The sequence below is a fragment of the Quercus suber genome, unplaced genomic scaffold (assembly GCF_002906115.3).
Source record: "Quercus suber isolate HL8 unplaced genomic scaffold, Cork oak 2.0 scaffold_70, whole genome shotgun sequence".
Taxonomy (NCBI): domain Eukaryota; kingdom Viridiplantae; phylum Streptophyta; class Magnoliopsida; order Fagales; family Fagaceae; genus Quercus; species Quercus suber.
In genome coordinates this window covers 1,617,588-1,640,052 of record NW_027069535.1, presented here as the reverse complement: position 1 = coordinate 1,640,052, position 22,465 = coordinate 1,617,588, and the positions used below count along the sequence as shown (strand labels likewise).

General features: G+C 37.8%; 1 pseudogene; it reads right to left on the bottom strand.

Annotated features, from left to right (window-relative positions):
- Positions 1-1,801, bottom strand: part of LOC111983312 (probable flavin-containing monooxygenase 1) — a 19,673-nt pseudogene extending 17,872 nt beyond the window's left edge.
- Between the last annotated feature and the right edge of the window lie 20,664 nt (positions 1,802-22,465).

The window sequence follows — 22,465 nt, the reverse complement described above, 5'->3', positions numbered from 1 at the left end:
GGGGGGGGGGGGGGGGGGGGGGGGGGGGGGGGGGGGGGGGGGGGGGGGGGGGGGGGGGGGGGGGGGGGGGGGGGGGGGGGGGGGGGGGGGGGGGGGGGGGGGTGGGGGGGGGGGGGGGGGGGGGGGGGGGGGGGGGGGGGGGGGGTATTGTTAAGTGTAGTTGGAATGAGGTGTAATAAGTATGATGTGTAATAAGTGGTTTGTATGTGAGATACATGAGAGTTGGTTATTGAGTCAGTTAGAGTTAGTTAGGGACTGATGGGTCTTGACAGTTGTCTTAGTGTTGTATAAGAGACTAGTGAATTGTATAATGGACATTTTTAAGCAAATTGTAATCTTCAATGAAACTTTTCCTTTTCTTTTTCCTCTGTCATCTTCTCTCTCTATCTTGGAGGTCTAGCTGACCTCGAATCCAACTACAAATAAATCCCACCAATCCAATCTTAACAGAAAGCATGTAAACAACAAATGATAACAAATATATTTCATTGCTAGGAAAGCTTACAAACATCATTTTCTATATATTTTCTATTTGTTATCCTTTTCATTTCAAATATATTTTCAAAGGCAAGAAACACAAAACAAAAAAGAAAACACAAAAGAAGCAACAAATATTCAGAATAAAATTAAGGAAGGATAGATTTAGAATGTTTGGGCCCCATTCAAAGCCAATTTTGGCTGTTGTGGCATGATTCAAGGCCGATTTCGGTCTGTTTCGATCAGTTTCAGCTGTTGGCCGATACAACTTGATTTTGGTAGAATCTAGCCAGCTCGGTGCGAATTGAAGCCGAGTTGGCACGAATCCCAAAAAAAAAAAAAAAAAAAACTTAGATGCGGCACCAACGCACGGGTAGCCACGTTGGTCGTTGCACCCCGCATCGGACTTCTGTGTGGCACCATCCCAGCCACGTCGGTGCTTCCTAGGTCCTAACCCAAAGCAAATAAACTTCATATATAGCAAGTGCACAAAAAATCATGACAAGAAAAAGAACAATTTGAATAGGTTATATGTGTGTTTGCATATTATACAATATACATACCTCTGTTGAAAAGCTTTGAGTATCCTCTACTATAACCTTCCATTTCCCTTTAGAGTCAGAAGGGACACCAATACCACCCCACATACTCCAAGATTGCATCTCTTCCTCAGATGGGCCTTCATACTCGATGCTCAAAACTTTGGTATTAAATTTGATGTGCCTAAGCAAGTCAAAATGGTTAGCATACGATTGAATATAATCAAAGACTTGGTGTTGGTTAGGAAAGTCTTCTTCCACTGTAGAAGGCCATGGAAAATCTGAGAACTGATATGCTGGTTTTGGAGTTTGGAGCTTAGTGGTCTCTACGGTTTTGGTCCACACTCCTCCGATGCTGCTTTTGGCTTCATAAACGATTGGATGAAAACCCTTTGACAAAGTGTACTTGCAAGCCAAAAGGCCACTGATACCTGCTCCAATAATAGCCACCTGCCTCTCCATTGCTTTTTGTGTTTTGAGTATCAAACTTAATTTGTATGATTCTTCCTTTATAGAGGCCTCTACATGTGTGAAGTGAAGTGTCAAAACACTCAAAACTAGATATACTGAGACTGTCAATTCTAAGCTAGATTCTCTTTCTCTCTCTGGTGAATACCGAATTGTATAGTTTATCTATTCTTGATCTAGCTAGTACTAGCTGTGGAACATGGCAGACAATGAAAGGTAGGTGCAAATTGTCCTGGTCGGCTGCTCATAGAAAGAAGTTTCATCTCGTTAATTGCAAGATGCACAGTAACGTGATTTTGTAAATTAAGCACATTGTCTTGTCCGTCGCTCCAAAAAAACAAATATATATCATTAACACTTTTGCAACTATGACAATTACCATTTAATATATATATATATATATATATTTAAGAAATTACCATTTAATATTTGCATAGAATAGCGAAGGTTCAATTATTAATTTAGTGATTTAAACATATATATACATTAGATTAGAGGCGTTCTTAAGAAAAGAGAGGAACCACTTGAGAGGATTTGAAAGGTTATTTTAAACTCTCAGAAGTTTAAACCTTTAAATTGGAAGAATTTAATGGGAGAGGGTATAAGCTTCTAATTTTTTCCCCTTTTTCCTTTTATGTATTTTTCCTTCAGGCTTATTAATATATTTATTACAATTTCAACACTATCTAAAATACCCTTTTAACTTATCTATTTATATTTTTCTCCAAAAAAAAAAAAAAAAAACTTATCTATTTATATTATATTGTCAACTCAAAATAAATATATTAATAAACAGATCAAGGTAAGGGTGTTACTTTTTTAATAGTGATACTTCTTTTTATTGGAAACACTCATTGTTTGTCTGTAAAGTATAACTGGTAGGGTGCAAAGTAGCGTTATCTTGCCCTTTACCGTGTGGCTGTGAAATGTGGTGAGATATATATATATATATATATATTTATTTTATATTGAGAAAATAATAAAACAATAAATGTTATTTATAATTTTTTATATTTTTCATAAAAATTGTGTCAAAACTTTTCTATTATAGTTGTGGAGCCAGAAAATCAGGTAGCCTTGACCCACTCCAAGCCAGGCCCAAATGGCCCAGACCGAGGATGCATGATGGGTTTGAGGATGACCCTGTCCTCGGGAGTCCGAGACCTCGGAAGAACACTAGGACCACTCTACCAAAGGACTCTTGGAATATCCGAGGAGGAGAGGACCCAGTGCCACGCGTTAGCAACAGAAGTACGAAGAAGGGGCAAGCCCTGTGCGAACTGTCACCTCGGCATTGAATACGCTCACCTAACCCTTCTGGCCGCATTAATGGGGATGTAACCCCTTGACAGAGCAACATCGATTAGGGTGAACCACTAGAGAATGGATATGACCTCTGATGGGACAGATGGTCAGGAGGGAGACCAATAGATGATCAACAGGAGGAGGAAGAGAGGGATATATAAGAAATGTGAGCAAAATGTAAAAGGGGGGGGGGGAGAAAAGTAAAAGGGGAAGAAAAACCTCCTCGGCCCGTGGCCGAGGAGCATCCCCCAGCTGTAAACTGTTCTTAGTATTTTTCAATAAAAGGAAAGTAGTTCATACTTCATGCACGCCGACGAGCACCTAAACCTTCATCCACTCTCTACAAATTCATTGTTCTGGGTTCGTTGGGCCTTTAACCCATATCCTTTGGGCTTGGGCAACAAAAACAGACCCTATAATTGGCGCCGTCTGTGGGAAGGATTAGTGCGCTGGCCGGCGCAACAGGCAATCGTTCTAAGTAATCGTTCTACGGAGGATTGGTGGTGATGCAAAAAAAAAAAAGAAGGAGCTACCAAACAAACATTGTAGGAAGACAAAAGTTCAAAACAGAAGATCCAAAAAAAAAAAAAAAATGCATATTACTTTATCAAACAAAAAGTTACAATGTACAATCAGAGGTTCAGGCAGGCGTGTTTTAAAACTATTCCTACAAGCTAGTTCTACAATCAGAGGCCCAGGTGAACCTGTCCTAAAACTAGCTAGAGGGAAGTGTCAACCCGTACTCTTATTGGCATCAAGAGAATGGGAGAACTTGACAATAAGATGGGAGAAGTGGGCTGAGGCTGGCTCGCTTCAAGGCCACCAACAACTTCTTTCTCGGTGCGGTGGAGTTTGAACAAAACGAGGAGCAGATGCAGGAGCACCGGGACACCCTCCCCCATGATGTTCCCTTGATTCTCTTCAATCCTCACGAGCGTTGGCCGTTGCAGACGGCAACACTCGGGCACCAGCCATAACATGAGTTCGCGCGTCTCCTCCGTCGGGGGTGCGCTCCGGGGAGAGACATTAGGTACTTCAGCGACATCCCTCCTGGCCACCGCATACGGCACTGTCAATGTTGCGCCTAGACTCTGCCGCGCTGGAAGCCCAGTGGGGGCTGCGGTTACAATGGCTCTTGGCATGGATGTCCTCACACCCGCCCAAAGCCGCCCCATATCTGCCAACTCCGGTCACAATTCTGGCGGGGTTATTAAAGGGGTTTGGGGAGTTGAAAGGGCGTGTTTTCTGTTTGTGTTGGGAAGTTCATGGAGTATGGAGAAACCATCCCCCAAAAAGGCCTTATATAAAGGATGAAGGTTGGTGAGAATTAATCCACACAGAATTCGAAAAGAGAATTATTAGCAGTGCTAATCACGAAACTACCAAATTCCAAGGGGACCGTGGACCGCTGGATTTGCGCTAATTCACGAGGACATTAATGAAGGCGCGTCTCGCACACCGAAATGTCAAGCGCAGAGCGCGAACGGTCAAGGGACGCCTCGTAAATGAAAAAGATGGAGACTCGAGTTGGAGGCGGGATCAACGCCACGTGTAACATCATAATCCGACCCAAGGAGGAATCGTCTCCAATAAAGCGGTTCGAGGACAAACCCCTCCTTACAGAGAAATGGAAGCGTTAGACAGAACCAAGACACTGCATGGTCCTCGGACTCAGGCCTATGGGAAAATTAACCGCTCAGCTATATTTGGGTACTAGACAGAACCAAGGTATTGCATGGTCCTCGGACTCAAACCTATGGGGAAACTAGATACTTACAGGGAAATGGAAGCGTTAGACAGAACCAAGGCACTGCATGGTCCTTGGACTCAGGCCTATGGGGAAACTAACCGCTTAGCTATACTTGGGTACTAGACAGAACCAAGGTATTGCATGGTCTTCGGACTGAAACCTATGGGGAAACTAGATACTTACAGAGAAATTGAAGCGTTAGACAGAACCAAGGCATTGCATGGTCCTCAAACTCAGGCCTATGGGGAAACTAACCGCTCAGCTATATTTGGGTGCTAGACAGAACCAAGGTATTGCATGGTCCTCGGACTCAAATCTATGGGGAAACTAGATACTTACAGAGAAATGAAAGCGTTAGATAGAACCAAGGCACTGCATGGTCCTCGGACTCAGGCCTATGGGGAAACTAACCGCTCAACTATACTTGGGTACTAGACAAAACCAAGGTATTGCATGGTCCTCGGACTCAAACCTATGGGGAAACTAGATACTTACGGAGAAATGAAAGCGTTAAATAAAACCAAGGTATTGCATGGTCCTTGGACTCAAGCCTATGGGGAAGCTAATCGCTCAACTATACCTGGGTGCTAAACAGAACAGGGGCATTGCATGGTCTTCGGACTCAAGCTTATAGGGAGACTTAACTACAAAATATCCCAAGTTAGGAAAGGATCAAGCCCCACCTAGCCCTTGAGACGCAAGAGAGCTGCCCATGCATACGTTCTCTCTCCTTATCATCGTTACTGGCGCAATAGGCCAACATATAATTCAAGCTAAAATCGTATAGATCAAAGGAAAAAAGGAAAAGCAGGCAGCGTGTACACAAATAAGCAATTCAAATAAATATAAAGGGAAATTAAATTCACATTACAATAATGAGTTCGTAAAAATCGTATGGAAAAAGCCACAGTACATAGAGGAGAAGCACAACAAAATAAAATGAAAACGTGAAAGTAGGATGAGCCGAGACGCCGGGAAGTCTACTCTTTTTACTCAGGCTAGACAGGGGCAACCCCTGACCCCTCCGATCCCTGGCCTGAGGGGACGGCCTCCAAGGATACGGCGAGAACAGCTGCCTTCTCGGTGATGGGGGCTGGATCATCGGAAGGGATCTCCACTATCTCTTGGGGCACCCCCTCACTCGAATGCTCCACCAGTTCAGCTGCCCCCACCTCTTCAACAATTTTCCCAGCCTTAGCGCCATCAGGGGCGGCCTCGCGGATAGCAGGGGGTAATACACGCTTTCTGCCTTCCATGGGTCGGACGTGGCCACCACCCCAGCCTGTTTGAGGGCCTCAGCCCAGACTTGGGAACAGTATCGCCTACACACCCCCGGGACTTGAGCCTTGTAGAGGGCCTCTACCGCAGCCATCCCATCAGCGTAGGCTGCGGTCTCAGCCTCCTCCTTGGCATTCTCGGCCATCTCCCTGCCATGGTCAGCCTCGTCCTTAGCCCGCCGAGCCTGGTCTCTGGCCCATTCTGCCTCCCTCTAGGCCCCCTCGGCCTTTGTCACCTTAGCCTGCAGATCAGCGATCAGATCCCTCGCGATCCGCAGTTGCTCTCCGACCTCGCCCAAGCACCTCGTCTGTTCATTGGCCTGGTTCTGGGCACCCTCAAGACCGGATAGGGCACTGTCTCGCTCCCTGGTTGCCGCCTTCAAATCCTCTCGGGCCTTGACGAGGTCAGCCTCAAAATTCTTCAGAGTCTGGGTAGCCTGAAAGCGCCAGTCACGCTCCCGTTTGAGGGAGTCCTTCTGGTCGTTTACCGCCCCCTCCAACATAAAGATAGCTTGGACAACCTGCCAGAATAACCAATGTGCTATAAACCCAATAAAAGAAAAAGAGTGGGAGAAGAGTCGAGGTTGTAGCCCTTACCATTCCTATATATCGCTTGAGGCTGAGGAAGACCTGCTCGCTCGTCAAAGAGTTAAGCTCGGCCATATCTGCTGGGAATAGCAGGCTCTTCTCCAGCGCATCAGCCACGCGCGCACCCTCGCCCTCATTGAAGTCCCTGAGGGAGGTGTTATCCCTCAAGGGCTCCCCACGGAGCATCGGGGCTGGGAGCCAAGCCTGGGCCTCGGAAGAGGTGGTGTCAACGACCTGCCTCTCCTGGCTCTTGTCGCCTATTTTAAGCTGCTTGGATGGCCGCAGAGCAGTGTCCTCCTCCTGTGAGGACACCGTCTTATCCTCCACAGGCCTTTTACCCTTATCCTTCTTCTTCTTGGGGCCAGCAGGCATGGACCCAAAGGGTGAGCGTGTCTGAGAAGGAGAAGGAGGGAGTTTTTGCCGAGTGGAAGTCGACCTAGTCTTTGGAGGTGGAGTGAGAAGTTTCTGTTGGGACTCCCCCGGCTAGCCCTTAATTAGGTCCAGCAAGTTGGTGGTGGGCTTCCTCTTGTAACCCATTCTCAGCCGAGGAGGGGCTTCTGAAGCAAGGATGTCTGCTTCGGTCAAATTGGGATCACCCAAGTCCCCGGGAGGGTCCTCGGACTGATCAAGCAGAGTAAAAACGTCAAACGCGTCCCCTTCCCCCTCTGGAACTTCCTCGGTGGCCTCGGCGAACGGTTGGGAAGAGGAGGGGACGGCTAGTGTGATAGCTTCCTGGTTGGAGGGCTCCTCGGGGAACGAAAATCTGTCCTCGGTCACAGTAATCCTCTGAAGCCGAGGATCGTTGGCTCGGATGACGTGCTTCTGAACCGGGAACGATTTCTGGGTAGTTTTATACCCTAAAATTATGTGGGTGGCCCTAACCTGATTGTCGTCCTCGTTTATATACACTGGCGCCCTCAGCACCTTTTGCAAATCTTCCTGGTTGACCAGATGGAAGTGACGCTCAAAAGCGTGTGGATCTGCAAACGGAAAGTACCATCGCGTTAGTAAAAAAAAAAAAAAAAAAAAAAAGGGGGGGGGGGAAAAGAAAAAAGACGAGAGCTTGAAACCCCTTCTGTTTCCCACTGCCCCACGTGGTATTCCCTCTGTTGTTGGGCAGTGAAGGCCGTCGTGCCACTCCCCTAACACGATGAGGAAATCCTCGTTGAACCCCTTGTTGGACTCGGGAGGCATTGAATGAGCCGCACCTATCGTCTCTCGTCTTCAGGTAATACAACTTGCCCTTAAGAAGCTGAAGGTTATAACACCAGTTCACGTCGTGGTGGGTCAACCTGAGCCCCATCTTCTCGTTCAAGGCGTCTATACAGTCCAGAATCCTAAAGACTTTTATCCCACACTAGGTGGGGGCCAACCGGAAGTGCATGAGGTAATCCCTCATCACCGCCCCATGGGGATCGTCATCCCCCCTTCAAGGAAGGTGACTATGGGAATTACCACCTCGCCCTCCTGCCTGTGTATGCGCCACTCCCCGTCCTCACAATATCTCAGACCTACATTGCCGGGAATTCTGCGGTCGGTGATGAATTTCTCCATCGCCTCCGCGGTATCGACGTATTTCTTAAACCTACCCATCCTAGTTGACACCTAAAAGAACTAAGAAAGAACAGGCGAAGTAGAAGAAAGAGTAGAAAGAAAGCTTAGAGAGGGATAAAGCGACTTGCTGAAAAGAGGAAGAGCTACACGGACAGGCTTTTTGTGCTGGAGGTGCTGGCGAGAGTGTGGCTGAACTCAGGAGGGGCGCACGAGAATTCTTGATTACAAATGGGAAACAGGAAGAAGCAGTTCGTACGGGTATTTATACCCTAAATCGAGAAACCATGCGGGTTTTTTCGCCCATAAATGCGAGACGAACCTCCACCGTTGGATGAGTAACCCCTCAGTAGACGTGGGGAGCACAGAGCCGCCTAAATTTAATGATGGGCACGTTACGTGCTCCGAAACGTCAGCGACGTGCCTTGGGCAGATGAATAGACCCCAGTACTGACGGGGTGGTAAGGCCGAGGATGTCAAAATCCTCCTCCCCGCCCGAGAATGCGTGCAGCAAGATTTTGAGGGGTTATTGTGGGGCCAAAAAATTGGGTAGCCTTGGCCCACTCCAAGCCAGGCTTAAATGGCCCACGCCGAGGATGCATGATGGGTCCGAGGATGACCCTGTCCTCGGGAGTCCGAGACCTCGGAAAAACACTAGGACCACCCTACCAAAGGACTCCTGGAATATCCGAGGAGGAGAGGACCCAGTGCCACGCGTTGGCAACAGAAGTACGAAGATGGGGCAAGCCCTGGGCGAACTGTCACCTCGGCATTGAATATGCTCACCTAACCCTTCTGGCCGCATTAATGGGGATGTAACCCCTTGACAGAGCAACATCGATCAGGGTGAACCACTGGAGCATGGATATGGCCTCTAATGGGACATATGGCCTCTAATGGGACAGACGGTCAGGAGAGAGACCAATAGATGATCAACAGGAGGAGGAAGAGAGGGATATATAAGAAATGTGAGCAAAATGTAAAAGGGGGGGAGAAAAGTAAAAGGGGAAGAAAAACCTCCTCGGCCACGGGCCGAGGAGCATCCCCCAGCTGTAAACTGTTCTTAGTATTTTTCAATAAAAGGAAAGTAGTTCATGCTTCATGCACGCCGGCGAGCGCCTAAACCTTCGATCCACTCTCTACAAATTCATTGTTCTGGGTTCGTTGGGTCTTTAACCCATATCCTTTGGGCTTGGGCAACAAAAACAGACCCTACAATAGTTTATTAACAATTATTTTAAAGGTATTTGTTAACATGGCCATATATATATATATATATATATATATATAAACAAAACATAGTTTCTCACAATTTTTGGTCACTAAAGGAAAAATTCTTGAATTAAGTGGGAAAACCTGCTCTATCCAAAGTTAAGTGTTATTTCAGTCAAAGATGTGAAATATTAGCATTTCTTACTTACCATGTTTAGAATATAAATATATAATAATATTTTATGAAAAATTGAAGGAATCTAACTTTTGGTTGATCTTATGATACTTTGTCATGTTAGATTTTGAGGTCTTGCAAATTTACACATTAATATTTTAAGATATTTTTATTTAAATTCTATTACATATTTGAACTCCCAATTCGAATCTTGACTCAATTTATTTTCTTTAAATAATATTCCATTCGTCCCAAATTTTTAGACATAGCTCTATTCCATTTTAACATTTGAGGTTTACTAAAATGAAGTCATTTTTGAAAAGTCAATAAATAAAATTTCTTAACAAACTCTTTAGTCTTTACTTTATTTAAAAAGTCAATATTCATTTTTTACTAAAGTTTAAATAGAAAAGTTAACAGATGTCCTAAGGATATTGATTTAGAAAATATTTTTAAAAAATTTTTGTGGGGAAAAAAAAAGTAATTAACTTTTTTGACAACATTTTATTTTTACTATTATATATAAAAGTGATACAAAAACTTTCTAAAATAGTCAATTAACAAATGTCTTGAGGGCATCCATTAACCGAACTCAAGTTTAAATTAAGGAGAGTAGTTTTGAAAATGTGTACCTTTTTAAGCAAAAGACAATACATTGAATGATATATATTAATACAACCATAATTAATACCTATTAATGATTACCATAATTATATATTTAATAGTTCAATATAAAAGTGCAACATAATAAATTCTTATTAATGATTACAATAATTATATATTCAAGAGTTCAATATAAAAACAAAATCATAATTAATACTTATTAATGACTATTATTAATTATCATATTTAATATTTCATATACAAACAAAATCATAGTAAAAGAGAATCTATTACGCTTTGTTAGTTTTGATTGAAAACCTTATATAAAAATAGTTTTTTTTCCCCATGTTTTTCAGCATTTGGTAATATTAGAAAAAATCAGAAAAAAAATTGGTTAATAGAAAAAGTTTGACTTATTTTTAAAAATTGTTTTTCATTAATTTTTTTTTTAAACAATTTTATCTCACAGCCAGTTAAACAAGGAAAGTTAGAAGATTATTTTTCAACTCATTTAAGGTTGTTACTAAATATAAGAAAATAATATAGTTTTATGGAAAACACTTTTTGAAAAATGACTTATTTTCTAGAAAATATTTTTGCCTAAACAAACAGAGGAAAATGTTTGTCTTTTAGCCTAAACAAATAGAGTGAGAATATTAACAAACAGAGAGAAAATGACTCATTGTCTTTTAGTCTTATGGAAAATATTTGTTTTATGGAAAACACAATTATGATTTACATTTCTCTTTCTCTCTCTCTCTCTGCGTAGGATCGATGGTTGTCTAGGCTGCTCCTGGTTCTTGTGCTGTTCACCGGAGTCATGAAACCCTCTATTGAGCCCTTCTAACGGTGAGCGTGGGTCTCTAGTGCCGAGTTGAAATGGTCACCTAGGTCCTATATTAGAGAAGTGAATAATGGATAAAAAATTCTAAGAATATAACATTCCAACAAAATCTAAGATTATGCGAATCGAACAAAACCTAAAGCAATTAATCTGTACATCAGTATGGCTTGTACAATATGGGATTGTTGAAATTCTATCCATTTTCTTATATCGATTTTGACACTAATATAATATACCACTGTCTGAGCATGGATTATCTTCTTCTTCTTTTTTTCCTTTTTTTTTTTTCTTGTTTTTTTTTTGGGTAACATTTTAGCTTATTTATATATGAATAACTTTTAAAAGCCTCATTTTTTTTTCCACATGTATAATGTATTTTTATCAATTACCAGAAAATAAGCAAATAAGCATTAAGCAAAAACCTAATCCAAATGCATTCATGTAATGATATGGCCCTCACTTATTAAGTGTGAGTTTGAGCTCAGATGTGAAGGAGAAGTGGTATAATATTAGTTAAATGGTCAAATTTATTATTTTCTAGCAGCTTAATTTTTTGGAATAATAGATAGTTTATTAGTAACAATCAAATGAATTGAAACTCAACCATTCTAGCTCAATATTAATCGCAATCTAGTTTATTAGTGTTTTATTCTCTATGTAAAGTACGGCAGAAATTTGGAAGAAAATACATTATGCAGTTTCCCCCCATAATGATACTATGCAGTTTCCCCCCATAAGAATAATTTGGGTTCATAATCTTTAGATCTCTTCACCCCCATTTGTTGTAAGGAAAAAAAAGGTAAAGTAACCAAATGAGATAGTTCCTTTTTTGTAAGAGGTCCCAAAATTAAGTTTATGTAATTTCAAGTGAAAATAAAACATTGCCTTAAACTCTATAAATTTGGCTGCAAATTGGTAAGATTGAAACTTAAGAAATAATGGATTGAAAAGTCAATAATAATCATGATATTACATCATTATACTTTTTGTTTAGAGTTGGTGGCTTGAGTGGTGTATCTTTTTTTCTTGGCTTAAAGTGTAGTGTATCTATTTGAAAATTGGATAAGGTGATCCTTGGCTTTTTTTATTTCATTGCTGGAGATTCGCCAACTAATTCTCTTCATATTAATGTGAAAGGTTTTTTTGCTGAATAATTTAGTGTGAAAGGCTGGCAGTTGGCACCGGCCACTTTATCCAGTGATATTTTAATACAAAGTTTTTTATTTTATGTTATTTTATTTTTATTTTAATTTTTTTTAATTCCATATTCATTTTTTACTATAGAAATCTACAGATCGGCATGTATTTGCCACAGTTTTATGGAGTAAGCGCATTCGCAGCAATGGTGCTATATAGGTATAATGGTATTTTTTTAGCTCAAAATCACAAAAAACATTACGTAGTAAAAGATTTAGCTCCTCAGTTACAGTGCACATCTATCTTTAGATGTGCACTATAGCTCACAGGTAAAAAAAAAATTATTTTTTTATTACATTTCTCTCTCTTCTCTCATTAAATAATCTTTTCCTACTCTCTCTCTCTCTCTCTCTCTCTCTCTCTCTCTCTCTCTCTCTTTCTTCCTCAATTTTTTTTTCTCTCTAGCTCGCCTTCCACTCCCTCATCTCCCTCATCCCTCAGCTCGCTGGCCATCTCTCTCTCTCTCTCTCTCTCTCTCTCTCTCTCGACCAACCCAGCTCGCCAACCCAAGCCTCCGCCTTAGCCACAAGCCATCGTTGCAATCCGCAAGCCACTGCTCCATCTCTCTATTCTTTTTGCTGTGATTGAGGGTTTTATTTATTTATTTATTTATTTATTTATTTTTTATGTATTTTCATATGGGTTTGGTGGCTGTGGTGGTGGTGGTTGATTTTGGCTATGGTAGTGGTGGTGGATGATTTTGACAGTGGGTTTGTGGATTTTGGTTGTGGTGGTGGTGGATGATTTTGGCTTTGATAGTGGGTTTTGTGTATTTTGGCTTTGGCAGCAGCTTGTTCCTTGGTTTTGTTTTTGTTTTTTTTTTTCTATGTTGTGTTGTGGTTGCCAAAGTAGAGTGGTGGTTGTAGCCGGTGGTGGTGGTGGTAGTTGTGGGTGTGGTTGTGGCTTTGGCTGTGGTTAATGGTAGAGTGGTTGTTTTTTGTTTTTTGGTAGTTGGATATATTATTTTATTGTAGTGGTTATATTATTTTATTGTGATGTGTATATTATTTTATTATGCTGAAAGCTAAAATAGATCTACTGCTGCAGCATGTGTGTAGGTAAAATAGATAAAGTGACTTTTTGTGTAGTTAAATAGCTAAAATTTTGCCTTCACTGCTGCAAATGCTAAGATGTATAGAGATTTTATTTTATTTTATTTTAATTTTTGTTTTATGAATAACATTAATTGGTTAACTTATTCTGTATTAAAAAAAAAAAAAAAAACCTTGAACGACCTGTCTTTCGGAATCTCTGTGGCAAGTTGACAATTACTTCCTTATTTTCTATTCTTATATTTTATTACTTTCACTGGGCTTTATAGTAACCACATCAGTTCATCTATAGTCTTTTAAAATAGAAAAAAGTATAAAATTTACACATTTTGAGCAAAAAAACACCCACATAAGTGGGTGTAAAAATGTGTAAAGATGTGTATATATTTCTATGAGCTACAGTAACCGTGTATATTTACACAGTTACTGTAGCTCGTTTATCCATTATTTTAATATTATCTTTGTACAGTTTAAAAACAATTTTTCGCTCTTTTTTTCTCTCTCCTCTCACTAAGCAACACCAATGCCTCTTAGGTCTCAGCTTCTCTCTCTCTCTGTTTCATTCCCGAGCTCTTCCTCTCATATTCTCTCTTCGTTTGCTTCTTATTAGCTTTTGCTTATTCTCATCACCACGAAAAATAATGTGATCGGTTTGGGGGTTTTGCAGCCCCGTGAGGAGGGTGGATCAATTGACAGACTTATCTTCTTTATTGACAGACTTTGGGGCTAATTTCTCCAAAAAGGTATGGGATTTTCTCATTGAGATTTTCAGGTTTTTTTGCTTTTTGGTTTGAAGCAAGATTCTTGGGAGTTTCTCTAAACTAATTTCATTTTAGGGTTTCTTGGGAGTTTCTCGTTTCAAATTTTTTCTAGTTTGGGGGGTTTTTTTTAGGGATTCTTCGGAGCACACCCGAAGTTATTTTTGGAATTTATTAGTATTTTAGATTTTGTGTGTACTTATATTTGATTATTTTAGAGTTCCGGTAAAGATTAAATTTTATGTGGATTAGTTTCCCCTTGTGTAGGGAGTGTTTGAAGAATTTGGAGTTTTTAAAACTTGTATTAAATTTCTATTTCTCCCCTGTTTTCAGACTGATTGAACAGGGTATATACTTAGTTATAAACTACTTAGTTATATACTTAGTTTTTGGACTGTTTTCCCTATGCTGATTTGGTGGAGTCTCTTATTACTTAGTTATAAACTACTTCAACCTGATGTTAAAGGTTTTACATTGATTTGGGATGTTTCTTTGGGATATACTTAAGAAACATATACTATTTGTTGGCCATGAAAGAACTGCCTAGTATGTCTCTGCCTGTGGAGCAATTTTAATCTAGGACTAATCTTTAATTTTTTATTTTTATTCTAGGACTAATCTTATAGGTTGCAAGTAGTTTAGCTAACTGCTTGTCTTTCTGTCTCTCTTTTGCAAGCCAAATTTGATAAAATCAGAGTCTTTTTTTAGTTCTTCATTTGAGAATAATTTGTGGGAAATCGGTTTAAATTTTGGTTTATTTTTTAATTCTATTGAATACTTACTATTTCTGAGGTTGAATTCCATGTGGGTTTTATCTTAAAGCTGAAGGATTGTGCTTGTAGTTGTCTTTTTGGTTTTCCTTTTTGTGTTTTGTTGATGGGGTTGAAAGTGAGGGTTTTGATTTTGATTTTGATTTCTGTTGCTTTGAGGTTTGATTTTCTTGTGTTTGTATATGAATTGGTCAATGAATTAGCCCATAAGGATGCTTGGTTGTGATTGTGGAATTTGATTAACTCTGTGCAGTTAAATGAATTTTGGTTGTTGTATTGCCTGTGAGTTTCCTTGATTCTGTGTTACTTGATAGTTGAGAGTTCTGTTGATAATGTTAGTGTTTTAGACATGGATGGATCATGTGTCAATGGGGACGGTTGGTGTTCTTTGATCAACTTCTTGAGTTCATCTTCTTAGTTTGTGAGGTTTCTTTTAGTTTCTAAAGGATGGAGAAGCTCTATTATAGACCCCATACTGTTGAACTTTGTGTTTTCAGCAAGTTATACTCTTAAATCTATGTTAAACAATGCCTTTTCTTTTTTGTTTTCAATTTTGTTGCTTATTAGTGCTGCTACTGAATTACTTTGGTGTTTGTTAGGTGATGGACTCACAAAATCTCTTCTTCCTTGACATTTTACAAGACAATGAACAGAGTTTTGAGTGTTTTGACAATAGTATTTTGATGTCCAGGATGGTTAGGTGGGAGTGGCCTTGGAACTTGATTCCTACTCCAGAAGGCATGCCCAGCAACGGTGCTTTTGGGCACTGCTAGGTATGCTAATGATGATATGTTCGAACGTAGTTCTTCCTTTACTTGTTCGGTAACGGTTCCTCGAGCAAGGATCGAGTGACAACACCTGGGCCTACGGTCCGTGTAGGCTTAGACTGGGATATTGGGTAGGAAAAAGAGTGGGTCATGGGCCACACTGTTGCGTCAGAACTTTAGGCCCAAATGGGCTTGGGCTTCATGGGACCATACACTATCGCTTTAACAATTTTTTTAAAGCTTTTTATTGCAGTGGTTTCTCCAATCCTCAAGTATTCATCCATGAAATCAGCCGACACTCCATAAGCAAGCATTCTGATTACGGCGGTCATCTTTTGAAGGGAAGACAACCCGAGTATGTTAGCTGCATTTCTTTTTTGAACAAAGTATGGTTTAGTAGCTTCAACTCTTGAATGGATACGTAGAAAAAGAGAACAACTCATTCGAACCTCCTTCAAAATACATTAGGAGTATACACTGGTGTTTCAACAAAATAATCTTGGAAAAGCCTGTCATGACCTTGCAAAGGATTACGCCAGATAAACCTGTGAGGTTGAACCGAACGACGACGTGATGTTGATGCTCCTTCATTGTTTAATACTTCTATGGCAATAGCTAGAGTAAGTTCCAACTCATCATCATCAGAAGATGAGTCAAATGGAGGCTTATCATTTGGAAAAATGAAATCAATGTCATAATGGAAATCCATTAAGTGAGAACAAAAACCAAATGGAAGAGATAATTTTGTAGAAGTGGATGGAAATTAGAGAGAAAATGGTCATATTTATAGAGCAAGAATGTGACTTGAGTTTGAATTTCAAAAAATTGACCTTTAGGTTTGAATTTACTATTGGGTTTAAAGATTAAAAAAAAAAAAAAAAAAAAGATCTTTAGGTTTGAATTTACCATTGGTTTAAAGTTAAAAAATATGACCTTTAGGTTTGAATTTACCATTGGGTTTAAAGTTAAAAAAAAAAATATGACCTTTAGGTTTGAATTTATATGACCTTTAGGTTTGAATTTACCATTGGGTTTAAAGTTAAAAAAATATGACCTTTAGGTTTGAATTTACCCTTTAGGTTTGAATTTACCATTGGGTTTAAAGTTAAAAAATATGACCTTTAGGTTTGAATTTACCATTGGGTTTAAAGTTAAAAAAATATGACCTTTAGGTTTGAATTTACTATTGGGTTTAAAGTTAGGTTTGAATTTACCGTTTGAATTTCAAAATTATGACTGGTGGATATAACAATAAAAATTATGACCGTTGGTCAAAAAAAAAAAAAAAATATGGCCATTGGTTGGAGACATCGATTCGGCAACATCAATTTGGTCACCGATTCTAGCAATATGGTGGTTGGAGACATCGATTCAAGACGGTCGTCAGAGCCACTATTACAACAATCAGTCCACTAGTGATGGCGGTACAATGGCCAGAGACACCAATCCAGTGGGTGTCACCAAAGCCACTATTTTGGTAGTTCAGGCATTGACAGCGTTCATCGAAGCCATTATTTTAATAATCCACCCACTGGTGGGTCACTATTCGGCGGTACGGTGGCCAGCGAGACCAATTTAACAGCGTTCCCTGGAGCCACTATTTTGGTGGTTCGACCATCGGACCTTCACCATAAGCGGCTTCATTGGCTGAGCCATCGGTGTTGGTAGTTTACTTAAAATATAAGTTTAAATTAAAAAAGTATGACCATTAGGGAAAATAATAAAAAATTGATGAAGAATGAATATTTTATTGAAAAGTCTTGTAAAATAGATAAACTGATGTGGATGTTTTGTAAAAGTGATGGTGTAAAATAGAAAAAATAGGTTTTTTTTTTTTTTTTTTTTTTTTTTTTTTTTTTTTGGTAAAATAGACATAATCTTTTCCACTAGCTGATGTGGTTGCTCTAAGGAGCTAAAGAAAAATTATTCTGTGTGATTCGTGTGTTGCGTGGGATAAATTTTTAGAGAAATATATATATATATACACACACACTCCCCTCCCTTGAGATTTGAAGAAATTAATACTTTCTCATTCTGTTTATATTAATAACAAAATATTTTAAATTTATTGAAGAATCTTTTTATAAATGTTTAACCATGGTTAGTAAAAACATTACTCATAATTTAGAATAAAAATACAAAATTTATCAAGTAACAATACATTTGAAACTACAGATCTCTCCATAACTCATTGAGAAAAGAAAAGGAAGAGAGAGAGAGAGGAGAGAGAAGGGCAAAAGTCATTACTTAATATTTTAAAATACACTTTAATTTAAAACTTTAAAATAAGAGATCTTAATTTTGAAATTGAGGATAATTTGAAAATCTACCCTTAAGGGCAGGTTAGGACACAATATTTTAATATTAATTTAATAAAATTTGGTCAAACAAAATGTAAAGGGAAAATATTTTTTCCCTTCAAGTTTGGGATGAAGTATCATTTTTCCAAATTTTATGGAAGAGGAATATAATTATGATAAGGAATTTCCTATTCTAACAAACAAACACAGAGGATTGGAATATGAACAGAGTAGGGAGATATTAGAGGGAGAGTGAGAGAGAGAGATAGAATTGGAGAGAAGAATTGGGAATTGCATTATTCTTTTCATGATCTGATACAATGAACCTCTTGGTCCCTTTATACACGGCTTAACAGAACTATCACCAATGGTATCATTCTTGTAACTGTTTCTAACTAACTAACTACCCAATAAGTTGTAACTAACAACTAATACCAATCCCACTATTAACTATTTCATGAGCTAATTACACAATCACTAAGAACTGGCTATACTCCAATGTNTTGAAAAGTCTTGTAAAATAGATAAACTGATGTGGATGTTTTGTAAAAGTGATGGTGTAAAATAGAAAAAATAGGTTTTTTTTTTTTTTTTTTTTTTTTTTTTTTTTTTTGGTAAAATAGACATAATCTTTTCCACTAGCTGATGTGGTTGCTCTAAGGAGCTAAAGAAAAATTATTCTGTGTGATTCGTGTGTTGCGTGGGATAAATTTTTTAGAGAAATATATATATATATACACACACACTCCCCTCCCTTGAGATTTGAAGAAATTAATACTTTCTCATTCTGTTTATATTAATAACAAAATATTTTAAATTTATTGAAGAATCTTTTTATAAATGTTTAACCATGGTTAGTAAAAACATTACTCATAATTTAGAATAAAAATACAAAATTTATCAAGTAACAATACATTTGAAACTACAGATCTCTCCATAACTCATTGAGAAAAGAAAAGGAAGAGAGAGAGAGAGGAGAGAGAAGGGCAAAAGTCATTACTTAATATTTTAAAATACACTTTAATTTAAAACTTTAAAATAAGAGATCTTAATTTTGAAATTGAGGATAATTTTGAAAATCTACCCTTAAGGGCAGGTTAGGACACAATATTTTAATATTAATTTAATAAAATTTGGTCAAACAAAATGTAAAGGGGAAAATATTTTTTCCCTTCAAGTTTGGGATGAAGTATCATTTTTCCAAATTTTATGGAAGAGGAATATAATTATGATAAGGAATTTCCTATTCTAACAAACAAACACAGAGGATTGGGAATATGAACAGAGTAGGGAGATATTAGAGGGAGAGTGAGAGAGAGAGATAGAATTGGAGAGAAGAATTGGGAATTGCATTATTCTTTTCATGATCTGATACAATGAACCTCTTGGTCCCTTTATACACGGCTTAACAGAACTATCACCAATGGTATCATTCTTGTAACTGTTTCTAACTAACTAACTACCCCAATAAGTTGTAACTAACAACTAATACCAATCCCACTATTAACTATTTCATGAGCTAATTACACAATCACTAAGAACTGGCTATACTCCAATGTACATGGTAGCAGCAACTGTTACTCACAGGCGCAGGTAGCCCTTGGCCACATCCGCTCCTCATGCATCAGATATCAGCTCCTCACGCATCAGGTATCAACTTCCCACGCATCATGCATCAGCAGGCCATATCAGCTACAACACCCACACCAGAGCAATCCTATCATATTTTCCATCAAACACCATAGAAAACATAATCTTGGATGGCCAAACTAGATTCACACACAATTCCATATACAAAGTTTAGCAAATAATAACTTGTGAAGTGTGTGCAACTATTAAGAGCATGAGATACATATAAGTTGATATGTAGATAGTAATCAATCAAAAGTTCTACATTATTCATCACATAAATTTAAAAGTGACTATCACCTAAAGAGTTACATCATATAACTTTCATATCTCCTAGAAAACAAGCTTGCAATCATGCATATATTTTTTTATTTTTTTTTTTTATTTTGCCTTATTGAATGCATAGAATTTTATTTTTTTTTTAATTTTAAGGCTACACCTTATTTTCTTTTTGTGCATGTGTTACACTTTCTTGAGCACAAAATCTTATGATATGCATTAATGTGTTTATGATTGGCTAGTACACAGTGATGAGATGATTATTTATACCTTTCTCTTAGAATTTTTTAGTCCTTACAATCAAAAGAATGTGACTTCAAAATCAAGATCATTTGAACAACCACTATAAACACTCACACAAATAGGCACTACATAGCACAAACTAGCAAAGTGCATAAAAAAAAAGTTCATCCAAGCTAAACAAGGTACATAGTCATGAAATGCAAATTTCATAGGCCAACCTCAACTACACATTTATGATGTGTAATACAAAACACAAACAAAATCTTTTTGGATTTTCAAAAAATATTTTATGACCAAAAATAAAAGGCACACATTATGCTTAATGAATAAAATGCAAAAGTAATGCATGATAGTGCTAAACTAAGCTATAGAGGGTACACAAACAAGAAATATCAATTTCTTAATTAACCATTGAGTACATGTACAAACTAGTACATACTAACACATACTATTCAAGTTTCTCCACAATGTCAAGATGTTCTAAATCAAGAGAGAGATATTATAATTTATGTAATCATTAAAAAAAAAAAAAAAAAAGAACTAGATACAAAATAAAATATTTTTGTCTTTTTGAAAATTTTCAATGTTTTTGGATTTTTGAATAATCAAAACAACCTAAGAAAATAAAACAACCAAAAACTAAAAGAAAACATGTCCACAAATAATTGAAAGAATTAAATCAGGGACAAGTAAACAGCACTTACCTTAGTAAGTCTTTTCTCACTCATATAACATGAGTCATCGACTTTGTAGGTGAAAATCCATATGAAGCAGTATGTATTTGAGGGATTACACCAATCTTATGAGAAAGACTGAAATCCTGCAAATTCCTTTCACAAGCCTCAAAAAGATCAACTGAAACAATAGTGTCGTTTTTATTCAAATCATCACAATAAAAAATAGTAAGACACTTAAAATTATCCATGATAACAGGGATTAAGGATCAACTCTAGGTCAAGAAACTTAAAAACAAGAGCTAACCTGTTTTGACATCACCTGTTAGGTTTTAGATCCTTGTAAAGTAGATTGTTTAACCTAATTAATTAATCAAGTGAATACTTAGATTTATTATTCAGATCTAGGTTAAAACAATAAAGTCATATCATGTAAAGTAGTGGAAAATAAAGAATACAATAATATGATCACCCATGAAAACCTAACCAGTAAAAAATCTTGGAGGATTTAATCTAACTATCCTCAAGGTAAAAAACAAATCCATTATAAAGAATCGAAGTTTACAATAAGACTTAGACCATTAACATCCTATTGTTACCACATGTAGAACTTATTGACACGATCACGTGTAAGCTCCGAATTCACGAATTCCTTCTCTATTAGGCTTTTGCAACACAAGCACCCACACTTGTGATAAAAAACACAAACTCTCCTGTTTGTGACTCCAAGACCACCCTTGAAGGTTTAGATCATCAACACCTTTGATGACTAGAGAAGGCATCAAGTTTTACAACATCGAATCTTTAGATTCTTCAAGGAATAACACTGGTAGAAGATATGAGAGAGCTTTTTGGGTACAAAACCCTAGATACAAAGGAGGCACACTCTTTTCTCTCTTAAAAGCCTTTTAAAAATGTGTTTAGGGTTTCCTTTATATAATAGAAGAAGTAGATTTGAAACCCTAATCCTTTTTGGGCTTGAACTACTATTGGGCCGAACTTAAAATTCTGCAGATACGTGTTTTGATCGATCGAGCCTGTCTCTCGATTGGTTAAACCAGGCAAATTCTAAAATCTTCTTTCTACAGCTTACTTGTTCTTAAATCTTGACTTGAATCACCTTGAACATTGTCTAATAATACCTATAGACTCTAGGATCTATATCTAGACAAGTTTGTGTTGATGAATTGCCGATTGTTCTAAACTTTTAGAACCTAACAGAAGGGAAGGAGAAAGAATGATATTAATGTAAAGGGTAGTGGGGAGATGAAAAGGTAAGGAAGGGAGAAAGGTTGGAGAAAGTGTAAATATTTTAACAAAAATGTAAATGTTAAACCAATTATAGGAAATTGGAAAGAAAAAAGATAATAACGTGGATGTTGATGTGGTTTAACTGGAGTGTAGTAATAATAAATGCTATGTTTCGGTTTTTAGATATATATAAATTTTTTCTTTACTTCAATCTTGCCATTTTGTCATCTTGAAGATCGTTTCTGGAGATTTTCCACATGGTTTGAGAAGTTTTAAGCATATGATTTAACATTCTTGAAAGCTTCTTTTAGACCCTTGGTTTTTTTTTTTGGGTAATTAAACTGCAAACTTTATTAATTAACTAGAAAGACAAAGGGACAATCTGCATGTGGATTAATTGACAATTAATTAACTTAAGTCGATTAGGTGATTACAACTTAGATTAATTAATCATAGCTATAATAAGTACCACATTTGAAAATCAAAGAACCAAATACAAGAAACATGAGTCAAACACTTTATAGCTCAATTAGCATATTTTGGAGACTTTTATAGAGATATTCAAGGTTTAAATCCCTCCACGGCAGATATCAAATTATAAATAAATAAAAAATACAAAAACATGCAATTTTGGTGATGAACTAGAAATTGATGGAGAACACTCTAAAGGAAAACCATTAATGGGGTACCTCTACCCTAAGTAATGCAATTCAATAAGAAAAGAAGTTTTACCATCTAATTCAAAAGCTTGACCAT